Below are 18554 nucleotides of genomic sequence, written 5' to 3' on the forward strand. Positions count from 1 at the left end.
GGTTGAAACAAAAACAAAAACTCTAAACACTGTTTGATTTTACCAGTTTGAATGAAAGCATGGCTGTTGATCGAGCTTCTTCTTATCAGTTCATTAGCTGAGGCAGCATATGGTGTGGAAACACTTTCATACATCCCAGAAAAAAGTTGCCGTAATCTACCCTGGAGGCCAATCAAGTGAATGAATTTCTTTTTACTTGCTGTAATCTGTTACGATGTGACATGGCTCGGTATTGTACGAGACGAGCCATTTTATATTATCATTTGAAGAGGATCAGGTCAAGGCCTCTGAACCCTGGGTGGACGTTTGCTTTTTGTTTACAGCAGACAGTGAGTGGTGTGTATGGGTGTGTGTGTTTGTGTGTGTGTGTGTGTGTGTGTGTGTGTGTGTGTGTGTGTGTGTGTGTGTGTGTGTGTGTAGACTTTGTATTTACAAGCTTTACAAGCTCAGCAGAATACGTTATGTACGTGAAACAAAGGCTCTCAGTTCAATACCTTTGTATAAGAATTCAGGAAATAGACTGGAGCAGACGAGAACGCAGAGTGTGACGATCTGAGGTGCAGAAAGAGAAAGTGAGGGATGAAAAACACGAAAACAAGATCAGATTTATGGGTGTCTTTTCAACACAGCCGTCCAGCTGCATTATCCTCGCTGGAACATAAATCTTGAAAGCAAACTGGAACACAGAACCATAACTTAGGCTTTTCTCTTCTGTGCAATGACTGGTGAAACAATGTCTGCCGGGAAGCGCTTTGCCCATCCGGTCCCTCTTTTCCTCTTCACTGTCACTCATCCCCGTTTTATTCGTTTCCTTCAAATCTGCTTTCCCTGTTGTGTGTGTGTTTTTTTTTTTCTTGGCCTGTCTTTCTCTCTTTCTTCCCTTGACTCTGCATCACTCTTTGCTGTTCTGCTCCGTTGCGCTGATGCTATTCAGAGGGCAAATGTCAGCGAGAGAGAGAAGTGTTTCGTCATTCTCCTTCTCACTTCTTCTGCCATGCTTGAACAGTGTTCGTTCTGATTTTCAGAGCTGCTGCGCTCTGCCTCTCTTCACAGCCATGAATTCAATTCCAAAGGTTTATGGGCTTAAGTGAGATGTATAAATGGAGAGGCAGTCTTCTTTCTGTCTTACTTCGCCTTTTCTCATTTGGAGAGCGTCGCGTTTTCGCTCCATCCTGGGTACCTCTATTATCGACTCCCTCCTTAGTCCCATCAATGTTCCCTCTTCTTGCTATAGGCTGTTTAGGCTTCCTCTCTTTTATTCCCAGCTCCACATTTTCCCTCACCTTTTCACCTCTACCCGTCTTTCTTGTTCATGATTGTGTTTTTGGCCCGGTGCATTTGTTGTGTGTATGAAGTGTGTGGACGAGTTGTGATGTGAGGAAGCTGTATTGAAAAGCACTGAGTACCACTTCGCTTTGTTCTGGCGATTATTTGGAGGAATGCTTGGTCCGTGAGCCGCTGGAAGTATATGCAAATGAGGGCAGATATGCAAATGAATGTCCTAATTTGGATGTTAATTACTCAGCACAGCTAATTATAATATGTCTGATGAGGCGTAAGGTGGAGGGTAGGAGTGAAATGGTGGAGCCGCCATAGGATGATGTATGTGTGATAGTGAGAGAATGAGTGTGTTTGTCTGTGTGTGAGGTAGAAAGATGTTGGTGCTGAGGGTTGATGTGTCTGCCAGAATCACACCAGCTGCTCCACTGGCCCCGGTGGAGCTTTCTGGTCAACAGGGCTCAATATGTGGTGGATAAACACTTCATGCGGTGCTGACTTCTGAGAGACAGCCTCATGCTCTCCTCCCCTGTTATTTCTCAAATGCATTGAAACACGCACGCTGCGAGACTCCTCTATTGTGAAGGAACCGTTTTTAAATTAACACTCAATTAATTTCAGTTGTGCAGTGGATTTGATGGAAAGTGAGAGAGAAAAGACTGAAAGGGGATTAAAAGGAAAGAAAAGTAAAGAAACATGCTTTTAAGCCACATAAGAAATTCCCAGCATGATGAATACATTTGTTTGAATGTTTTGGTTTTCCTCCATGTCTGCATTACAGAATACAGAATACTTTAAATATCTAGTTAAACTATTTAAATTAGGACTTGCAACAGCAAAAGATTGGCTAAGTGAGCCAGTCAGACTCACTTAAGAATATATTGGGAGGCCAGTGGGAGGCATTTTTTAATTCATCTCAAGGAGCCAAGTTTACCAAGTGAAAGCAGCTGTGTTGCAATCTGGCTGCAGAACAGCCCCGCCGCACCTCTGCTGGGATTAAAGTATCTGCTGGAAGTCTTTCAGAAGTGGAGCATCTTCAAACACTGTTGTTCAGTTTCGGGTTGCTGAAAGTATTTAAAGTTATTTGGGAAACTGCTCGCCTGAAACTTGCGTGGCGGTGTGGCGGCTAGCGCTCACTTCTCAGTGGGAGTATCACCGGTTTGGTTCGGGGCTTAAGGGTGTTTTTCTATGGAGTTTGCACGTTTCAGTTACATTATGTACCTGATTTTCTTGAAAAAGGTCAGCTCAGCTGGAGTAAATCACAGTATTTCTGTTCTGTAGCTGGAGGAAGCGCACATAGGATGTGAATGTAAATGAAGACAAACTCAAATGTCCAGGCATCTATGTTTCAAACCGCTTGATTCAACATCGAGTTGCGGGATGCTGGAGCCGATCCTAGACGACCACATATAGGCGGAGGATGGATACGCGCTGGACAGGCTGCCAGTCCATCACACACACACAGAAAGGCAGATGGTCTAACACACACTGACATTTACAGAAAATGTAGATTCACCAATTAGCTGCAAATGCCCAAACCTGGAGTAGAACATGGCCAAAAGACTCATGCATCAGTTTAAGTTTTCAAATATGTTTTTTTTTTAAAAACATTTGTATGAAATGACCATAAATACACACATTTCTTCACACTTACAAGTGACTTACTTCCTTCACATCATTAAGCTGCTTCTTTGAAAATAATGAGAACAGACGAATATTCATCTTTTAGACAAAAGTGCAGTGGAACAGAATAAAAAAGTGAAATCAGAATTTATGAATCTTATGATAGAAGTCATTAGAATAGCTCTCTTGCTGTCATGTCTGTGAGTTTTATTCTTTAAAGCAGCAAACAGCAGTATAAAAATGAACGTAGGCTCTTCGTTAATTCAGCCGAATGTATTTATTTCACCCCATCTACAACTGAATTACATGAAGCTTAATTTGTAAAAAGATTAACTTGCTGCTGTGGCTTTCAGATAATTATGCAGATCTAGCAGTTTTGAGCTTGTCCTCAGTGAGAGGGCGACTGAATGTGTAGAACAGTGAGTTCGAGTCTGAACTGAGGCGCTCTCGATCTTGCTGTGTCCCATGAGCCAGTGTCTGCGAAGTGTGATCTATTGTCTTTATGTCGGGCCTAACAATCCTTTATTAAACCGAAGGCTTTGGTCCGTTCTGACTTGTGATGAAGCCTGAAGTCACGACGAAGATGTGCACCACTGCGCACTCCTTCAATTCTAATTCTAATACAAACCTATTAACCTGCAGTGTATTTGTACTCTGGATGAAGCTGTGTTAACATTGTTGTTGCTCTGTTATCACCAAATACAATATAAATAAAAAGGATGCACTCCCACTCTTGTGCTCTCTCTCTCTCTCTCTCTCTCTCTCTCTCTCTCTCTCTCTCTCTCTCTCTCTCTCTCTCTCTCTCCCTCACACACACACACACACACACACACACACACACACACACACACACACACACACACACACACACACACACACACACACACACACACACACACACACAAAGCTCTTTTCATGTTACCCCGAACTCGATTGAGTCATCTCCTTCATCTCCCTTTCAAGTTGCCTTGTGTGGGTCTGTTGTACCGCCGACTGAAGCGTCACCGTGCGCTTTAAAATGGCTTTTCATTTGGTTTTATGATTGCATCTGATTCCTTCTCGTCGAGACAATGACAGAGGCATGTGTTTCTCATCTGGAGACGTGATCGTGGGATATTGGTGTGTAGGCTCAACGTGAAGCTGCACAGGTGCAGTGGCAAGCCGTACTGCAGAGAATTCCTCTTCTTTTAATGTTTCACCTACAAGGCAAACTAAATGTGTGACAGCAAAGCAAATAATTTTAGAAAACAGAAAATACCTTGAGAGCGAACAGGACTGTGCGTGTTTGTGTGTCTTTGGAGGAAAAGGAAGGCTCACACCTTTCGTCGCGTCCCCGTGCGCAGACGCATGCACCTGCAGCTACAATTGCTCCTCAAGAAGGAGGTCACAGCGGGGAGGTAAATGAAAGCATGCATCCAGGAAGACGAGCTTTGAATCTTCATGAGTCATCAGTCAGAGGAGTTCTCTCTGTTTCTCTGTTTGCCTTTCTTTTGTCTACTTCTTTGACTACCTTCCTGCAGCCACGTGTCTCTGAGCCATTGACTTTGCTTCGTATTCCTTTCCACTCCTGCCAGCAGCGCCTCGGTTGCGAGCTTTGGATGTGCATGTGTCGCTGCAAATATCCCTGTTTCACCTCTCAGATCACTTTCAAATTCCATTTTCTCCTTCCTTTGTAAAGCTGCCAGTTCTGAGCCTCACCTCGGTGAAGAGGGTTTGTGTTCACCTGTCAGCGCCTCCTCTTTTGTCCTCTGTCTCGCCCGCGCTCTGTCCCCTCGCCTTGTGTTCAGCGCCTTCCAGTCTTGCATTTGTAAACCATCGAGGAGATGTCGGTGCAAAATGCATCCGTCACAGGTGGCATAGGTTTGCCCACATCTCTCGTCTCTTTGTGTGTTTCATGGATTGTTTACGCCGAAGCCATTGGAGCAGACTGATTGCGAACTGTGAACTCCACTCTGGAGACCGTTTAATGAGATGCTTCATGCATGTTCCACTTAAATTATATTTTTGATTTGTTTCTATGTTGCATAAAAAGAAATAAACATTTAGCACATTAAAGGACTTTCTTTTCTTTTTTTTTTGTCTGAAAAGGAAGAAGTTAATCTCTAAAATTTGTATTGAGTATGTTTTTTTTTTTTGGAAAAGAATGTCAATTTTTTTCAAGTTCAAGCTTGTTCAGATCTATGAATGACAACGTTATGAAATGATGACTTTTTCATAATGGATGTCTAACTTGTTGCACTGAATCAAAGGAAAGCATTTGAGTTTTTGTCATTTAGAAGTTATTATATACTCTTGTTTTTCTTCTTTTTTTGTGTGGCCCCTAAGCTAAACCGACTCTCACACCCTTATCATACAGACCCACAATATTCCCCAAATAAATACTGGGAGAAAACCAAACAAACTGTGATGTCTTTAGTGAGATTGCAAACGAATTCCTTTTATTGGTTACAGTCTTGTTGGACACAAAACAGTGTGCTGCCACATTTAATGAAGCCACATTTATGTAGTAAGAATATATATTTATATATATTTTATAAGAGAGAAATAATGAGGAAGAAGTATTATTCTTCTCTGAAATATTCTTGTGGGGAGATGGTTCCTGTTTAATAATAACGATGCTTCGTAAGAGAGGCTCAGAGGCAAATCCCTGAATCTTTAAATAAGTTTGGACTGGTGTGTGGCTCAATAAATTGCACACTGTTATTATTATGTGTTGCACTGATTAATAGCGCAATAAAAATAAGTTCTAGATTAATACACATGTAAAATTATTATTGCTTTGCTGCTCTGCGCTAAGTTTAATTATGTTTTTTATTTATGGATAGAGTTTTACTCGTATCTGGGTTTTAGTCACTGGAGACTCTGGCTTGAGTAGAATTAGTTTGGATTACCTACCCACCTGTAGAGGTCACTGTTTCTGAGGTTTAATTAAAGTCCGTGTGTATTTTGTTATTGTGCTGATAATGCTACATTATACCAGGCGTGTTATTTTGAAGGAAATACTATAAAACGAATTTAATACATGTAAATGTAATATTGATCTGCAAGATTTTCGTTAGTGCTCATCATTCTCATAATTATCAGGAACAGGATGGGGTTGCACAATGAATCAAACTTTTTTCTTGATCACAATTTCGGCTGCCTCGATTGAATCAACATGATCACTGCTAATTTGAAGATATAAAAGGTGGCCTTTGCCGCATAACAAATGAAACAGTCTGTTAGCGCGACAGTCAGCGAAGCGCCGAGGGGGCGAGCCAGAGGTTAGCGCTTCATTGAATCGCCTGACTGACGCCGCACCGACAGCCGGGGCGAGACAGGTTAACAGAACAGAGAAAATGGTAATGACACTTGAATAAAAAAAACTCTGAAAAAAATACAAGAAAAAACCCTCCACAAACCTCAGTAGAAAATGCTCAAAGAGGTGCTGCCAAAATAGAAAGTTTGTTGCTATAATTATCTACGTTACTTTTTTTTTTTTTTTAGGAAAAACAACAACACTTAACACACACAGCTCTTAATCTTCTCAGAAAGGAATGGTTCATTCTCCCTTTCTTTTTAAACACATTTGGAACATTTTTACCTTTAACATTAATATTTAAGGTTCTCTCAAAATGTGCTGAAAAATATTGATTAAAACCAATGGTATTTAGAATTTTTAATCTAAATCTTTCAGCCCAAAGACAAAATACTTTTTGTTTCCCTTCTTACTAAAATGAAATAACTTATTTTCTCACACACTGTTTATGTGTTACAATCACTTGGCAGGTTCACGCAGGCACACAGTACAAACACACGCACACACACACACACACACGCACACACACACACACACACACACACACACACACACAAACACACACAAATGCACTGCCAGCAGTAGTAATGATATCTTGCCAATCACCATTTCAGTGTTTTAGCTCGGAGAAAATATAGAGCCGTTCCTTCATGTGTTTATTATATGCGTTTCCCTAATGCCCGACTAAGAGAAACTTTAGTTTTAATTTAAAGATTCATATTTTCAGGAGACATCACTTTTATTCACTTTAATACCGTATGTGATTGTTCATCCCCCCCCCCCCCCCCCCCCCCCCCCCCCCCCAGTCATTCTTCTGAGTGTTCCTCTCTAATGTAATAATTATCTGGACAAAGTTGCTGGGGTTTAGTGATTTGATTTTTTTCAGCTGTAATTATTTTCAGCTGTAATTATTTTCAGCTGTAATTAGACAGGGGTGTTCAATCTTTTTGAACCAAATGCAGAAAAGTAACAAATGGCAGAACCACTCAGTCGGTGTGAAGTATGTAACTCCAATTTTCTCCATTTACTGGTTATATTTGCTGCTTTCCGTCTTCAGCAGCAACATTTTTCTGTGACCAGGTACAATTTTAGAAATTGTAAGGTTTGCATTTTCTTCCTGTGCACGGCTTTCCTTCCAGTACTCCGGCTTTCTGCAGTTGCGCCTGTTAGTGAAACTGTGAATACGAGTCTGGGGAATTGTCTCAGCGTTATCTCTGTGATGGACTGTTGCCCCGTCCGGGGTGTAACCTGCCTTTCACCTGATGCCCGCTGGGACACGCCGCTGCCCCTGCAGCCCTAAAATTAGCAGGTGCAGAAGATGGATTGAAGTTACTTAAATAGGGATTGTTCTTCAGAGACAGAATGACCTTATTTGTGTTACCCACAGTTTTGCTTCAATAGATTTGAGCATAAATTGCTGACACACCTGTATCCTCTGTGTGTGTGTGTTCACATGAAGGGTGAACTATGGGAATAGAGCTAATTAGGCTATTTGCATTGTATCCCTTTGATAAGAATGGCCTGATTGTGAGTTAGTTTGCTATATATGTGTCCTTGCTCTATGTGCTTCATGCTGCAGCAGAACGTCAGTTTCTCGTTTGCAATTTGCTTCCTCGCTTTGCTTTTTCTATTTGCAGAGTTTTTGATCTATGGTCTGTCGTATTAGAGTCATCCGCTCGCCCTTTTTCCGCGTGTTCGTCCAGTCGGATCATCCAACCTTTCAGCTAAACACAACCGCAGAGTTCATCCGTCGGATAAATAACACTCCCAGCAACAAGATGCAGTAGCGTGCACATTTCATAATATATCATTTAAAATATGTCAAATGTACATGCATGTTTTTTTTCCACTCACATTATGACTGTTGTTAATAAATTGCTCTGACAGTGTTTCCAGCTAACAGACTGTTTTCACAGTTTCAAGCCAGACGGATTTTTTTTTTTCCAAATTGAAAAACTGGTGATAACCTGGCTGGCTTTTATATGAAACACCTTGAATTTACTTTTGAAATGGAAACAGAAAGTCTTGGCATTCAGCCATTATTAATGTAACTTAAACTCTGAATGTTACAGATAAATTTCAAAGCTAATAACCAGCCATTTGTACGACTAATGAGCAGAAAGCGAACATATTCATGGTGAACGTGCAAAAGTAAAATGCTGTTGTTAAAATTAGTACTTAATTAAACTACAGATACAATAAAAGTATTTTTAACCACAATATTGAAATATTTGCTGTATTTAGTTGTACAGCTTCAATACGTTTGCATTTACAGTTCACTTACAACATAGGTAAATAAATCAACATTTTCTTCTGTGTCTTCTGCGTTTGTGAGTAAACATTTTAAGGGTTTTGACCTGTTTTGCTTTTGGCTCTTCTCAGTCTCATGAATATCTGAGGTATTAATACGTAATAATATGTAAGTCTTAATAAAAAAAGTATAAAGTTATCTGTGCAACTATATCTAACTATATAAGACTACTGCTGTTATCTGTGTAAGATTAAACTTGACATCCATTAGAATGCACACACACACACCGAAACTCCCAGCTTTCCTCTTGGCTTCATCTCTTTTTTTCCTTTGTGTCTTATTTCCTCTTTGTCCTGACAGAATGCGCAGCGTTTCACCGCCCACCACTCCGGTGACAGCATTGCAACATTTCCCATCAAGCTTTAATTTTTACTTACTCTCCAGTAATGACATTTCCTGTTTATTTTTGTTCATGCTTCACAGCTTTCTCTAATACAACTCTGTTCTTTGTCAGCAATCTCATTCTGCTTTTCTGCAGATTCAGCGTTGCCTTTAACACACTCTGAATATGCTGCTTACATATGTTTTCTTTCGGCGCCGGTTATTGTTTATTGATTGCTGTTCTTCATCCTAAATGCAAAAAGGAAACATCCTTTTTGTGTCAAGAGCTGTGCTGGGCGTCTGCACATTGTAATGTGGCAAAACTCAGGCCGTCGTCACCTTCCAGGACAACTCTGACACTTTTCTGAGGTGATACTTCCTTCCTCAGTGTGACTCAGAAAGATGGAGATCAGGGTGTTTCTGTCGGTGACCTACTGTGCTGCATTGGTAATATTTTGATTGAAACTTATACACTTCAAAACGTATAAAGTCTCTCTACTGATTGGTTCTAAGATGAGGTGTTGATACAACCACTCTCTTAACACATCAAACAATCTTTTTTTCTTGTCTATGCACTTCCTGGCATTTGCATTTTATTTTATTTATTTTATTTTAACGATCACCGTCATTTCGTGCCAGAGTTTTGTTGAGCAAAAAAGAGTAAATGAGTGTTGAGAAATGCAAACTTCACTTCTTCTGTAATTCAGTTTTCCCTCCTCTCAAACACAGACAGTTTCTTCGCATAAATACATTTGGATTACGATTTCATGAGACGGAAAAATAACCCCCCCCCCCCCCCCCCCCTTTGGTGTTCGATAAACTTGTCTGCATTTAGTTTGAGCGACAACGGCAGTCAGATCAAAAGAAACGACTGTCTCTCCAGACATAAAATTCTGAAATTAAGAGATATCTAATGTAAGAATGTCTTCCCCACCTTACCTGTCACAATTAAACCAGGACTGAACGGTTGGATTTCTATTAAAATGCCAAGGCTTTGTGCGCGCGTTGCTCACCCCCGTATCTCTGAGGCACTTTTCCCTCCGCAATTATAGTCAGTTTTCTTCACAAGTAGACAATGACTTGATTGTACTCAGCTGAAAAGACAGTGCTGTCATGTTACAGTGGAGTCTGCGAAAAATAGTTTTATTGGTTAAAAAGTGGGAAACGTTTGAAACAATCAGCCTCATTGCTATGACAACATGTATAAGCCCCAGAGATTAAATAATGCACTTTACAACAAAACACTGTAGTCAGAAATGTGCTTTTCTCTTCCAGATTATTGGACGAGTAAATTCAGCTCCACAGGTAATAAAAACTTTACAGCTTTCATTTCACCATTTATGTGATCCACTGGCAACATCAGCTCCGTCGGTGAAATATGTTTCACCTTTATTAAGCAGTGGGTTGGATTGGAGCCCATTGCAATGATGAATGTGTCACTTATAAGTCAGTATATTGTGTTGAATACCAGTTATCACTCATCTTTAAAGCTTCAATTGCTGGTGTTTTGAACCTGTGATTACTTTTCATTACATGTCACAGGAGATAGATATTTTTAGTGAGGGAAGACAGAGTGGCTTTGTAAGGCTAATCCAATCCCCCTACGGGCACCGATGAAAGAACCAGACTACCCAGATCCAGCTGTTGTTGCGTTGGCTTTATGTTTATTAGTATTACGAAACGCAATCACCTTTGTTTTTCCCCGCTCTCCTCACTGACCACTCACCCATTATACTTAATTTAAATTAACTGGCCTAATAGTGGATCTGAATGGTTATTAGTAGTGAAAGTGCATCGGGCTTGCAATTTCGGAATGTAATAGCTGTTTACACGAGTTTGGATGAAAAGAGTTGAGATTGCGGTCTTATACCTTCAGTTTGTTCTCTCTTACCTGGAAAGAGCTGGCAGCCCTTTGTGGTTTGTGTTCTTTGCTGTACTCGGTGCCTTTAACACAATCATTCTCATACTTGCTGCTGCAGGAGACGCAGCAGAAGTTACAGGTAGAGGCCTCCCGCATTATCAACCGCCTGATAGACAGACCACAGGTTGTGCAACTTGGGGGCATGTGTTATTGGTTAGCGGCGCAAGGGCACTGCAGGGGACTTCATTCTCACCTCACCTCTTCATGCTCTGTAACTCTGAGTCATAGTGCTGTCACCTGCAGAAATCTCTCAGATCTTTTTTCTGGGCAATTGTGGGTGCCGTGGTCACGGCCTTAGAATACCGAACTGTGCTGCAGCACCTCTCATACACTGACACTTATTATCGTTTAAAATACAATTCATTGGACAAAAACAATGTTCAAAAATGAATAGTTGTGGTTCAAGCACAGCATTATCTAAGATTGTGTTGATATTCAGTTTGCCTTCAACTAAAAAAAAAAAAAAAGAAACATATGCAGTGGTCCTGGTATTGTGACTGATTTGTAAAAATATTGACATGAATACTGAGTCCGTTTGAACCATTCATTTTTGTCCTCTACCAGAGCAGACAGTATTTTTTCTTTAACTCTTTGCTGGATTACAGCTTTGTTAATGGTCAGCCATGATCATTTTCATCAACACATCGCTGCCTCTGGCATAAAAATCATGAGTGTCGGCATGTGTGTGACATTTATACAGCATTATTAGTGTTATTAAGAACAAGTAGAAGTAACCATACCCACCAGCTAGAAATACAGAATGGAAATGTACTATTTTCACGCTGGTAATCATTTCCTAACTTGATTGTGCGAATACCTGTTGTGTTGCAGTTTATGATGTGCTGTGGTGGTGAGAAATGACTTCTCACCACCACAGCACAGAGTCTCTGCTAAAGCATGAATTGATTTGCATATCCTTCTCAAATACTCTCAAAACCGATGCATCCATGGACAGAGTAATTTTTTTTTTCAGATGTTACTTATGGCATTGTGTGTGTTATAAATTCACCCATTAGCCAGTATTTTGCAAGATCTGATACACACACTTGTTATTCCAGGTAAAGGCAAATGTGCTTCTTAGATTGTCTTTGTTGTTCTGGGATTATCAGGTTGCGTCTGATTTACACAAACCTGCACAACACACTGGATATAATATGTTTCACAATCACACTCCTTGGGAGTTTAAATGAACCTGAAACTCAGGGTGTCAAAACATTTGTTGAATTTCTTTGTGGCGTCGATCCTTTTGTCTGCTTTAATCTGTTGTGTTGTCATCCTTCTAGGCACTGGCCTGCTGAGGTCTGCTGAGGAAGGTACAGAGTGAATTTCACCGCTCGATGCGGACCTACCGTCCTCTAATATGGGAAACTAGATGTAGTACATCCTGTGCCGGCTTGTTGTTGCAAGTGCAATTTTCTTTTTAGCTATCTGTTTGTACTGTAGCACCGGCACTTGGGATACAGCAAAAACTCGACAAAGTGATAAAGAAGCGTTGTCTCTATGTTGGGAAGCGGGGACCCTGCAGTTGGTTGTGGAGAGATGGATGTTGCTCATAGCGCTCAACATAATAGACACCACTTCACATCCTCTGCACGGCCTGCCGGACAGACAGCGGAGTGCTTTCATTTGAAGGCTACTTCAGCTCTGCTGTAATAAGGACTGCTACAGGAAGTCATTCCTGCCCACTACAATAACACGATGTAATGACTCCCTTCTTTGCAGGGAGGCACGATGTATCCTCTTCGTGACCTTGCCGTTTCAGAATTTGAATGCACAATTAGAGTGAAAGCATGGTGTTACTTTCTTAATTGTTTATCTTGTTTTTATCAATCTATCCATCCATCCATCCATCTATCTCCTCACACCTTCACACAGCTGTTCTTTCCCTCCGCAGCTTTCGCATCGCTTCCCTCCTTCCTCTCCTCATGCACAATTTAGCACACACACATACACATTCTCTTAGCAGCTCCTCAGCCTCAGTAATAGGACTGCCCCCTTTCCTCAGTAATAGGGATCAGCTGGGAGTGGAGTGGTCCAAGATGGCAGCTCCGCAAAGACTCCGACAGATGCTCCGGAATGAGACAAATCAAGGAGAAGAAGGCCAGCTTACTTGTCTTGTTAACCTGCTGACCTCTGTGGCTTTTCCAAATTTCTGCCACCTTGCAAAAGGTGATACTGTAGGATCGCTCGCATTGGTAGCAACAAGACTGAGTTGTCATACAATATTAAAGAGCTACCCTGTTTACCTCTCAAGGTGCTGTTTGCCTCTCCAGCATCATTTCTTTATTTAGACAGGAGCCTAGAGGAGCAAAGTGAAGGGAGATAGCTGGTAATTGTTTGGGAAAGCATGACAGAGATTCACCTTCTCAGAGTTTACCGGCTCTTATAGACACTCTGCTGACTTACTATTGTCTTTTGGAAAATCTGTTCTTTTTGGATTTTTTTTTTTTTTCTTTGAGAAATTGGGGCAATTTTGTAGCCATGGTGCGATGTGAAAAAGTGAGGCAGTGATGCTGTCCTCTTTGTTATTGCAGAATATGTAATTCATCCCTGTTGTCAGATATTGATTTCAGGAGAAAAGTGATGATAAACAATGTTTTCTCTACCACCCTGTTCCCCGTGGTAGATTAAAACAAACCGCTGAGAGTAATATGGCCTGACTTAGTATTAAATTCTGAAAATGGCCTCCGTGGTCTTCTAACTTATGACACCGCGGAAGTCTAATGCTGTAAATATATGTCAATTTCTACCCTGAAACAACCTCAACACCCACGTTTTAATGCTCGGAGATTGTGTGGGAAACAAATGACATGAGGATAATACTTGTGACAGTATGAAATTTTACATAAATAAATCCAGCTTCTCTTGGACAAACAGTGCCTCCAACCTCTGCAGAGGGAAGTATTGAGTTGTTTATTATTTCCAGATTTTCAAAGTGAAATAATGATGGCCTGACATACTTTGTCAAAGCTTGACTGACATTTTTGATCTTATAAAAAAATGAGACGTCAAGAAAAAAACTGTGCTTAAAAAAAAAACTACTAAATTACTAAACATAATCAACAAAACAGCTTATCCTTCATCTTCCACCTTGATGTTGAGGGAGAGAAATAGCGAAGATTGCAGGAGGCAAGAGCAGAAGTGAAGCGAGATCTTCAGAGAGAAAGAAGAAAAAAGGCAGAGATAAGGAAAATGAATGGGAGGAAAATGAGAGAAATCATGACAGAAAAAGCAGGAAGATAAAGGGGTAGAGGGCCCTTGGTGTGGTGATGTTTGCCATCGCCACTCATTGTTTGGCGGTGTGAGCAGGCTGTGGTCGGTCGCGAGCCCCAGAGCGATTCATCATGATTATGTGGTGGTAGGCAGGTAATGTCACAGCAGGCAGGGCTGGGCACATCCGAGGTGGAGGCTGCCGCTGTTTCGGAGCATCTGTCTCTGCCAGCCAGAGTCTGCTCGTCCGTATCAGCCCGTGTCTCCGCTGTGCCCTCTGGATGCCTGTTCTTTACTTCTTTTTTTCTTTTTTTTTTCTCCCTCCCGTTTAGTGTTTTCCTGATTTCTGTTTGGCTCGATGTGTGGATTGTGATAGCTGTTCTGCGGGGCCACATCGTGTGCTGCGCTCAGTGTTACAAATGGATGCTGGAGTCTACCTACTGAGTGTTAATATCTTTGGATTTGGCTCGCCACTCCTGCCTGGTGTGTACCGCGAAGCTTCAGGGGCTGATTAAAGATTTGCTAAATGTCAAATGTCAGGCTTTGTCTGCATGTGTTTGGCTGTTACCTCCCTTCCCCCCCCCCCCCCCCCCCCCCCTCTCAGTCTTACTCTGTAAACCCGTGCTTTAAGCTTGACTTCATCTGTGGCATTTGCTTAATTTTCACCTCTCACCACCTTTCACCCTCAAACCTCTGTTTCCTGCTTGTCCAAGATTCACCACTTTAATGTATTGACCACAAATCTAGTTCCTTTAACTTTGATGTGCACGGTTTTACCCGCTTGTGCTCGTCACATAGCTGTGGGTGGTGTTTTTTTTTTTTTTTTTCCGGATGAGCCAAATGCAGACATAAACACACTTACACACATTCACAAGCACAGCCTAATGCTATGTACATTTCCAGTAGACTAAGTCTCCACAACTCACAGTGTGGTGGTGGGGAAGTCTAAATGATTAATGATCGCCTCTGTGGTGTGTCTGCCAAGGCTGCAGCTAAAACCAGTGTCATTCTCTCATACTGCTGTCACTCCATGAATATTGCATACGTTATAGTCTTGCTTGCCTCAGAAATACGTAAATATCTGTGTTTTTATCACCCGTCTGCCATGGTTTAATTCTTTTAATTGTCTTTTTAGTTGTTTACTTATTTAATGTATAACAGCCATGAGACACTAAACCATTTTAATGGAAGTGATGCTCCATCTAACTGTCTGCTGCCAAGATATGCAGTGCGATCTCAGCTCGAGCTGTGGCCTCACCATAAAATCCATTTACATTTGTTGTAAGTCTTGCATTTCGCTTTTCCAAGAATGAACTGCCCAGCAGCAGAGCACACTTAGCCAGAGTAATGATGAACATAATGGTGCCGACTAAAAAGTTAAAGTTATATTTAGTGTACTTCTTATTGCCAACACATCCAACACACGGATTATAATCTGCAGTCACAGTGTTTGTTTTGAGTCAGTCAAGCTGTGACGTCTCACTGAAGCAAATGCACAATTTCCAACTGGGTTTATATGAAGTGGCTGGAAAAAGAATCATTCAGTTGACTTTTCACTTTTAGTTCAATTCTGAATTGCTGTACTGAAACTGAAACAACGAATTTGTCGGAAGATCACTTGCAAATACATATCAAGGTCCCGCAGCATTTTTTCCTGTTTTTAGGAAAGCTGAATTTCATTGTTGATCAACCACTTATGTTCTTGCAGTCTTTTATATTTCATTTTCACCCTGTTTGTGTCCCAACTACATTACGGCACACATATAGCAATGCACCTGGGTGCATAATGTTTTAGTGTTGTCTAATTAAAAGCTATATGGGAAAGGCCAATTTCAATGTTGGACTGAACCATTTACTGATTTGATCAGTTCATTTTCATAAAAGCAAATGTGTAATGTGTATGTCAGAATATGAAAGGTCCTGTGTGTTTATTTTGAAGGTAATTACAGCATCTGCTTATTATGTAGCCCACGTCTCAGCTGGTGAGTGTGAGAAGTGTCCGGCGTTTAGTATTGCTGACCTCCTGAATCTCTTCAACACATGGTAAAATATGGTAAAATAGTATTGTGGTGTTTCAGAGTGGAGTTTGCATGTTTTTCTCCCCTTGTTTCCAATAGATACTCTGGATTCCTCACACTATCTAAAAACACTTAAGTTAAAAGATAATTAGTGACTTTAAATTGACCATATGTGTGACTGTGACGGGCTGGATACGTCACCCAAGGTCAGCTGGGACTGGCTCCGTGGTGGGCTCGACAGGGCGGAACTCAGGTAATTCTGCTTCTCAAAGTTTGTTCCATCTCCAGAAAGTTCCCGTAAGGTGATGATAACACATCAGGGCTGGGGAGTTTGAAGGTTTTTAAATATGCATTCAAATTAGAATGAGACAGTCAAAGACATCAACCATGTTCTCAAATGATTAAATGCTACATTTCCGTGCGGTTAATGGTATCACAAGAGACGTACTTTATGAATCGGAGAAATATGCTTTCAATCAAGATGCCAGAGGCCGAGATATCCTGCCTCTGGATGGGTTGAGCTCAGAACACACCGGACTCCAGTTCTCATAATGTTTCCTTTCATTAAACTCCTCACATTAGTGTCCTCAATGTACATTTTCCAGTAGCCCCTCAGCTACACTGAGCAGATGTTGCAGCGTTAAACTGATGGAATGGTTCTCGAGGACCAGTTAAGTCCTTAATATAATGATAAATATTTTAAGACCAGAAATGGGAAAAGAGGACACAAACACAAACAGTGTTAGTTTCATCTAACAGGAGAAGCCTATTGCAGTCATCATCCGCTATAATCACTTACTTGACAGTTTTCATTACTAAAAAGTATTATTGTGTTAGTGTGGTGCTGCGTGCCCTTAGGTGCTCTGGAATATGATTACCCGTCTGCAGTGTTGCTCTGTCAGCACAATCTTGGAGGCAAACAGAGCAGAACGCCATTTAGATTTTTATTTTTTTGTTACCCGGACACAGTGTGCTTGGACAGCTGTTTAACAGAATTTGTTTACCGCCTGCTTCTCTCCATGATATTATCCGCCGCTAAAAATACTGTATTGTAAATGTATCCAGATCTGTGATGTGTTCCTGTTATCAGGAGAAGCTGTTTACGGCTTCTTTGAATTCGGACATCTGAAATTGTGACCCTGGGATGCAGGAATAATAGCTTTGGATCGTGGTGATTTTCACAGTACTGCTTACTCTACGTTTCAAATACACATAGCAGCAGCAATCAGCATCTTGTAGCACATCCCTGCACCATCATCAACACCTACACTGCGCTTACGGTACTTCTTTTTTGCTTCTCTCACTTGAATCTTTTCCTTGCGTCACGGGGCATATAGCACATCATTTTCACTGTCGAATGTCACTCATCTATCAGCTGTGCCAGAGCTGTCAACGTGACACTCACACTTTTGACTTTAAAGTCACCCTCCCATGCCACACAGTCACGATGTGTCACATTTCAAGGCGGAACCCAAAAGCAGGCTCATGCGAGGAATATAGTTCAGAGAGTTTATTGAAGATCCGAGGGCAAAAGTAGGCGGGCTTTCCTGGTCCTCGAGGGCTGCAGCGCTGCATGTTTTCAATGCCGCTCTGCTCCAACACACCTGAGTCTAATGAATGTATCACGATGCAGCTCTGCAGAAAGCCTTAACGAGCCAATCATTACTGTCAGGTGTGCTGAAGCGAGGGCACGTTGCAGGAATGTGGCCTTCGAGGATCGGGAGTCCTCACCCCTGATCTAGAGCGTAATCCTAAACAAAGTCCAAAACACGAGCGAAAGGCCAAACCCAGAAGAGTCGAAAACACGAGAGAACACAAGGTAGTTGTGGGAAGGTACGATGATGACCTGGCAACTATTGCATGAAGGAAAAGGGGCTTCTATACACACATGATCAGACATCAGACAGGAGGATGGACAGGAAGGACCAGTACACAGCAACGGAGACGAGACAGGTCAGTATCAAAATAAAACAGGATGGTACAAACAGGTAAGAGCTGCAGACTGGACAAAGTCAAAAATGGAGACTTGACACGATGCATCACCCAGAACTGTCTGACCTGATACACTCTTGGTTTTAAAGCAAGCCGCATCGCTTTTATGGATTTTACTTTATAATGTATCCGTCTTACTTTTATTAATTTGACTTCCAAACAGTATGATTAATTTAAGAACATTATTGCTACTTCTTATCAAGTATTTAACATGAGTTTTTTTTTTTTTCCAAACAATTAGGAGGCACAATGGGGCATACTAATATTACTGTTTCTAGTTCAATGTTGTTTATAAGTGATATACACCTTAAATGAAGAAAATATGTTCCTAAATAATGAAGTAGCATTCTTTATTTTATTATTTTACCAGCCCAACTGTACTCTGTGTGTGTGTGTGTGTGTGTGTGTGTGTGTGTGTGTGTGTGTGTGTGTGTGTGTGTGTGTGTGTGTCCAACACCTAAAATAGATGTTTGGAAAATTGGGGCATCTACAAAATGAACTCATCTTCTCATAAATGAAAAATAAAATTACATTTTTTTTGCCCATGAAACATCGAACCATACCCAGGGGAGCAATTAAAAA

The 18554-nt window shown here is 41.2% G+C and overlaps 1 protein-coding gene and 1 long non-coding RNA gene across 2 annotated transcripts in view; one reads left to right on the forward strand and one right to left on the reverse strand.

The window, feature by feature from the left end:
• Positions 1-18554, forward strand: part of LOC115405538 (calsyntenin-2-like) — a 155053-nt gene that overhangs the window by 2736 nt on the left and 133763 nt on the right. The window lies entirely within an intron of this gene.
• LOC115405541 (uncharacterized) lies at positions 7383-18373 on the reverse strand. Its single transcript, XR_003933436.1, has 3 exons — positions 18354-18373; positions 14654-14662; positions 7383-7632 (listed from the first exon to the last, which is right to left on the reverse strand). It is a non-coding gene; the product is annotated as an uncharacterized LOC115405541 (long non-coding RNA).

The sequence above is a fragment of the Salarias fasciatus genome, chromosome 18 (genome assembly GCF_902148845.1).
Source record: "Salarias fasciatus chromosome 18, fSalaFa1.1, whole genome shotgun sequence".
In the NCBI taxonomy this organism is placed as follows: Eukaryota; Metazoa; Chordata; class Actinopteri; order Blenniiformes; family Blenniidae; genus Salarias; species Salarias fasciatus.